The sequence below is a fragment of the Mytilus californianus genome, unplaced genomic scaffold, assembly GCF_021869535.1.
Source record: "Mytilus californianus isolate M0D057914Y unplaced genomic scaffold, xbMytCali1.0.p SCAF_2, whole genome shotgun sequence".
NCBI classification, from domain to species: domain Eukaryota; kingdom Metazoa; phylum Mollusca; class Bivalvia; order Mytilida; family Mytilidae; genus Mytilus; species Mytilus californianus.
In genome coordinates, this window is record NW_026262668.1 from 11,209,175 (window position 1) to 11,216,679 (window position 7,505).

The window sequence follows — 7,505 nt, forward strand, 5'->3', positions numbered from 1 at the left end:
AGTAGTTATGATAAAACTTTGCACAATAGTTATATATAATATGAAGATGTGAATGATGGAAAATGTTTCTGGTCTACACAATTTTAATGTCCTTAAAATGTAGTGATTGGGTTGAGGTACCTTATAAAGAAAAGTACTCTTACATAGGATAAGGATTTAAATGAAACTTAATACAATGGTAGTATTATATCTCATGAAAATTTTGGGTAAGACCATCTGACAATGAATCATGTTCAGTATATGACTGGGAAAAGGGAATGTGGTGAATTTGCTGACAATACCTCTTTTTCATACTTAGGCATCCTGAAGTATAAGAAAACCTTATTTTCTGAACACAACCTTTATAACAAGAAGTGCCAAGATTCAAATTTCACTCCCTCGTTTTCACCACTCTGAGTGACATTCCTTCACTCTTTCTCGCACTTTTGTATCTCCCATATTCACTACCACTGTGCTTCCTTTTCACCATTCACTCTCCATCTATGGTTCCTATACCCTTAACTTGTAAGTAATGCCTCCCTAACTAAAGTAAACCAGGATCACCAAAATGGTTAGAATGTGAGGAATCATGTTTACCAAGCAACATGATTCTGGGATTCAATATAACAGCATAGTCATTAATAACTAATCATGTGTTAATGGGAACAAGGAGTGAGGTCAATATCAGTATATATTGTACAAGACACATTAAAAAATATCCTGTGTAATTGCTATGGTAAACTGTGGCATATTTTGTATGAGTAAATAGATATAAGAAGATGTGGTATGAGTGCCAATGAGACAACTCTCCATCCAAGTCAAAATTTATAAAAGCATTGAATGCTATTTGGTAATATCTACTAGAGCAGTACACTGGCCTTTGGGAAGCATTAGCAACACAATATGTATGTTATTGATGTGTAACAAATTGTGATGCACACTGTTTCCAGTACAACCTTGAACATTGCCTTATCACCGTTATTGCCAGTGATAAAATGCAGAAAACACTTATATGACTGGTCTTGGTGATCCATTTGAGGATAAGAATCCTATGAGAACCAACTACAATTATCCCTGGATTGTTCCTTTATTCATTTGTGTCAGACTGTCTATAAGTAATTCTGAGAATGATGAAAAGAAGCTGACATTACTCATTAAAATGTAGATGATGTGTTTTCATACGACTGCAAAAAAAATTTGCGGTCGTATATTGGTATGACGTTGGCGTCGTTGTCCGAAGACACATTGGTTTTCGCACTCTAACTTTAGTTTTAGTGAATGGAACTCTATGAAATTTTACCATAAGGTTCAATACCACAAAAGGAAGATTGGGATTGATTTTGGGGGTTATGTTACCAACAGTTAAGGAATTGGGGGCCAAAAAGGGGCCAAAAATAAGCATTTTTGTAACTTCCAGACATAACTTGTGTGTTAGTGTATGGATCTCTCTGACATTGTACCACAATGTTCCCTATCACAAAGGGAATGCTGGGATTGATTTTGGGGGTAATTGCCTCAAAATTTTCGGAATTAGGGGCCAAAAAAGGGGCCAAAAACAAGCATTTTTCTAGTTTCATGACAATAACTTGTGTGTAAGTGTATGGATCTTTCTGAAATTGTACTACATGGTTCCATATCACGAAGGGAAAGCTGGAATTGAGTTTGGGGGTAATTGCCCAAAAGGTTTAGGAATAAGGGGCCAAAAAGGGGCCAAAAATAAGCATTTTTCTAGTTTCCTGACAATAACTTGTGTTCAAGTGTATGGATCTCTCTGAAATTGTACTGCAAGGTAACATAGCACAAAGGGAAGGCTGGGATTGATTTTGGGGGTAATTGCCTCAAAATATTAGAAATTAGGGGTCAAAAAGGGGCAAAAAAACAAGCATATTTCTAGTTTCCTGACAATAACTTGTGTTCAAGTGTATGGATCTCTCTGAAATTGTACTGCAAGGTACCATACCACAAAGGGAAGGCTGGGATTGAGTTTGGGGGTGATGAATCATAAGGGGGTTCAAAATATTTGGGGGGAGGGATTTTTTTTTCCCTTTTTTTTTCATTAAAATTTTCCATTTTACATTGGATATTTCTGATTTATATATAAAAGCAAAAAATAATGATATGGTTTGAATAGGTAAATTAAAAAATTTTAAGTTCTTAGACCACATTCATTCTGTGTCAGAAACCTATGCTGTGTCAAATACTTAATCACAATCCAAATTCAGTGTGTATCAAGCTTGAATGTTGTGTCCATACTTGCCCCAACTGTTCAGGGTTCGTCTTCTGCGGTCGTATCAAGCTGCGCCCAGCGGAGCATTTCATTTCAACTAAATTAATTTGAAAGTTTTGTGGCTATGTTGATCTCATCGATCACATTGAATACGAAATAAATGATAAAACAGCTACAACTAGATCTACTGCATATATTGATTGCATATGAAATAAAGGATACCACAGCAACAACTAGATCTACTGCATATATTGACCTGTATAATTTAGAAACTGATAATGAGGGTAAAATCAGAACTTCAGGACAAAAAGAGGCGACTTCAATCTTTCATTTTAATGCAGCAACACTGAGTATATCTTGCATAAATGAGTATGTGTCTCCAACTTGATAAGTTATTCCACAGCATGCGTTTTCCATCAGGCTTTAGTTGGATAGAGATTTGTCCTTACAAGAAAGCCAGTAAATAAATGATAGTAAAGTTGGAGTCATCTGTTTTGATTGTCTTATTGACCTACGGGTTATCTTGTCACAGATGGCAATGGGCCCAGTATATTTTTCTTGATCACATTTCTGTTCTCCTTTCCTCTTTTATGAGCTGTCAATGCATGCGGATTTTTACTCGTGATGGAGTCGTGACCAATATGCTGAGTGCCACTAGTGTAGCAAGAATTGTTCGCCCTTCCGGAGAACCTAAGTTCACTCATAACTTTTAACCGGGTTTTAGATCGCTTCGGTTTTCGTTGTTATATTTTGTGACTGATATTTTATTTTTCGACAAACTTGTCTATCATTTGTCCTTGTTTCCAATTTGGATATGAAAGATACTTACTAGTAATACGTGAAAGATTTTTGTATAATTATGATTTTCGTACCTGTATATACATTTTCATCTAAATTTTATTCAATGCTAAACACTGTTGTTGGGAGATCCAGGTCCATGAGGTCAGTCACAACAGTTACAGCAGAATGCATTGAGTGTGTAGGTAAAGGTAGAATCTTTGGTTAGCTTGCTTGTTAGCTGAACCGTGAAGTCATTATTAGGTTAGGTATACTACCCTCCTTTTGGAGTAGTATAGTCCTACAGACAGATAGATTGGTTATCATTCGGACTAGTCTACTCTTAAAGGAGGGTAGTTTACCTAACCTAACAATGACTTCACGGTTCAGCTAACAAGCAAGCTAACCAAAGATATTACTTTTACCTACACACTCAATGCATTCTGCTGTAAAAGACAGTATACGTTTGTAATTAGTTGTGCTAGCGATTGGTTGATTTATTGGTGGATTGCTGCGAATCGCCAATTTATTGGCAAAGATATGCTATTTGAGTATACTTTGGACTAGACCGATACGCCGAATAAGACTTCAAAGTAACAGTAAGCAAACAAATAAACAAATATTTTATTTGCCAATCACGGCTCCCAAAATGAATAATTACAATATAATTTATAAACATAATATAAAAGTAAAGCAGGAAGACATATCACCTTACTCAGAAACTTTCATAAGTCTGACTCCGAGCGAACCACTCTTTGATCTTACTGATATATGCCGTGTGTGTGGCAAAGAAACCGCAAATATCAGCTTTAAAGTCAGATATTCAAGACGAAAAGTTTGGAGCACTAAAAACATAAACAAAAAGCTGGAGCATCAAAATCATAAGGGACTATACAGAACAACTAGCTTTGACTAGCTGAGAAAACTGAAACCTGACTCGGTTTTTACACCTACTAGGAAACTCGTATATATACATACTAAAAACATGCGATAAAATTTCAGCGAGGGTAGATTGGCAGAATTCATTATTCATTTTATCGTAAGTTTTTACTATGATATACGAATTTCTAAACAGGTTGTTAATGTTAGAATCGCTTCGGTTGTCTCATGGTAGCGTGATTGCCTCAAGTGCGGGAGGTCGTGGGTTCGAACCCAGGTCGGGTCAAACCAAAAACTGTAAAATTGGTATTGGCTGCTTCTCCACTAAGCACTGTGCATTAAGGAGTAAGAGCAAAGACCGAGTACGGTTACATGTCTTCTTGCGGCCTGTTACCTGATGAACTAGCACATTTAAATCCGGCTCGATTAGGGTGTCGGTCTAGTACAAAGCATGATTATCATTCAGACATATCGCACTAACATGTTCTCGAACTGAATACTAGTATGCGTTTAATTTGCCACTGGACGTTAATAAGCCATCCATCCATGGATGTTGATGTTAGCGTCTATTGTCGAGCAGTGAACTAGTGTACTGATTGATATTTTAGTCTTAGATACATGATTTTTTTTATTTGTTGTTATTGGCTTTGAACTAGCTGTCAGTAACTGCGAGTACTCTCAGATATGTACTTAGTGTCTTTTTGTTGTGGGGTGTATAAGTACCCGTCCACGTCCAGTATGTGTTTTTGTTAGATGTATTTTTATTTGTATCCATCTGATGAGTTAAACCTTTTTCAACTGATTTTTAAAGTTTGTTCTTATGTTGTACTGTTACGCCACTGTCCCAGGTTAGGGGAAGGATTAAGCGCTCGCAAACATGTTTATACCCGCCACATTCTTTATGTGCCTGTCCCAAGTCAGGAGCATGTAGTTCAGTGGTTGTCGTTGGTTCATGTCTGTCATATTTGTTTTTCGTAAATTGTTTTGTTATAAATTAGGCCGTTAGTTTTCTCAGTTGAATCGTTTCATATTTTTCATGTCGGAGCCTTTTATAGCCGACCATACGGTTTGGGCTTTTCTCATTGTTGAAGGCCGTACGGTTGCATATAATTGTTTATATCCACTTCATTTGAACCATTCTGGGTAATTGTCTCATTGGCAATCATACCACATCTCTTTATTTTAAAATAGAACCCCAGGCTACAGCTATGATGGTTCTTTATTGTCAGTAGGTATAAACTTAGATCACATTCGAGAGTATTTGGCTTGTTATGAAGGAGATATATTTGTTTACTGGAATGATTTATATAAAGTTAACTTCAAATTGATTGAAGCAATTCTGAATCTGTATCTGTATCGTCACGTCGAAGGTACCAATTCTGGCTTTAACTCGACGGGAGAGAGAGCACATATTGACGGCGTCGGAGAACTGTTTTGAAGCTCTCAACTGACTTGGCGCACACTATGTCTTCTTCCAGTTGGTTCCAATGAATCACAGTCAGATTCCCTCTGTATCTTTTTCTAAAGAGAGACTTTATAAATTTGTTTCGAATTTCTCTTTTGTGGCAATATTGCAGTAGGAATGCGTTGTCAATGACTTACCATTCTTTCCAGTTAATTTCAGAGAGTGAATGATATCAAGGACACTTTCAAATGAAATTAACAAAAAGGGTTTACGGATAATATTAAGGTTTCCAGTAACACTTGACCACAAGTATCCTAAGCTGTCTTAACATTAAATTTTAAATTTCAAAAACTAGGAGCCTTGTTTTCAATATTAAAATCGGAGGTATTAGAAATATTTGACAGTCTAATTAAAATATAGAACTCTGATTTGAGTTCTATATTTTAATTAGACTGAATATTTGATAAAAAAAAAAACAACATGAAAACAATATTTATGTTGGCACCTTGTTAATGTAAGCAGATTAAGCAAATAAAGTTATCAACTCGTGTTTAAGCCATCGATTTTAATTTGTGTTTTTAAAGGGGTGTTTTGCCATCTTTTGTGGAACAGCTTCTTTACAGATTAGGGTTCCTTAGTAATAGAAGCGAATTTGTTTTCTCAATCTGAAAAAAGTATTTAGCGGTGTTGATGTATCTTAGTTTTTTTGAGATTTTCATAACTCACTTAATTTTTAGTTTTAAGAAAGGTAAAGGTACCACAGAGTTAAAAGTATTTAACCATGTCATTATACATATAAACCAGAGATAACGTTAACCAAGTTCTAATTTTTATCCTGTCACAACAAAGTGGCAAACGTTGTTAAGGAACGGTGGACTATCTATCGATGTCCTATTCAGTACAGTGCGACATTTACTAAATTGTTTGCCATGAACCCTCAACTCGGTGTTCTTAATCACAAGCTAGTACGAACGTATATCCGATGAGTTGGTAAGTGTCAAATTTATAATATATTGTACTTATACAAAGTTCGCACTTTTAATTGTAGACGTGTAAACAAAAACTTAACTAAAGCTATTAAATTTGCACGAAGAGTTTAGCAGCATCTTATATTTTGGTCAGCAGCAACAGATTGGATGGATGGACTTAGAAGTCGAAAGACTGAGAGAGATGTGTCCTTCTCTTTGAAATAATAAAAAAAAATTATTGAAACTTATCGAAAGGTGGAGTTGACGTCCATCAGGAACATATATATTGATACAGGAACATATATATTGATAAAGATTAAAAAAAATCCTAACATGTTGTATGTTATATTAAGGTATATAGGAAATTATTTTCTGAGACAAGTGCCTGTGCTGCAAACGTACATGTATGTACTTTTGAATATGTACAGATATCATTTAGAATGTCAATTTTAGCATGATGAGCTAAACATCAAAGAAGACAATTGAAAATTGTATGTACATGTGCATTGTATTACATATATACCACTGACATGGCTGTGGGTGTTAGCCCCATGGGGTATATTTACATGATTTAGTCGACATTTTGTACATCATGATATTATGGTTAATGGAAAATGATAGCTTTCACTGATTAAGGAATGGGTCTTTCCCAAGTTGCTTTCAGCATTTTGGTTGTATTTTTAGTCCCATACCGACGAAGTCAAAGGGGACTTAAGTTTGCACTCTATCCGTCTGTCTGTCCGTCCGTCTGTCCATCCCTCAGTCGGTCAAATCAGTTATCCAGACTTTTTCTTCATGCTTCAAGATATTGATTTGATATTTGGTGTATTGTTTTATCATGACAAGTTACAGGTCAAGTTCGATTTTCACGATTTAAGCTTTTCTCCTTGTTCAGTTTAAGCCCTTTCCCTAGAATTAAATTTTTGATGAAATACTTATTTATTACTTGATTTCTGTTCAAAGGGAAATAACTCGTTTTTTTAACTTTCCCTAGAATTAATTTTATTATGAAATACTTATTAATTACAAGATTTCTGTTCAAAAGGAAATGACTCATTTTTTAAAAGAATTGTAAAAGACATAATATTAAGATAAATGACATTTTGGATTTTTTTCCCTTTTTTTTTAGTAAATTGTTTGAAGAATTTAGTGGTAGGTTTGTTTGTTATTTTATGTAGTTTACACCTTGACAAGTTGTAGATGATCAAGTTAGAATTTCATTCCATTACAATTTAATCAATTTTTAACCGGTAGGGGACTATGTATTGCC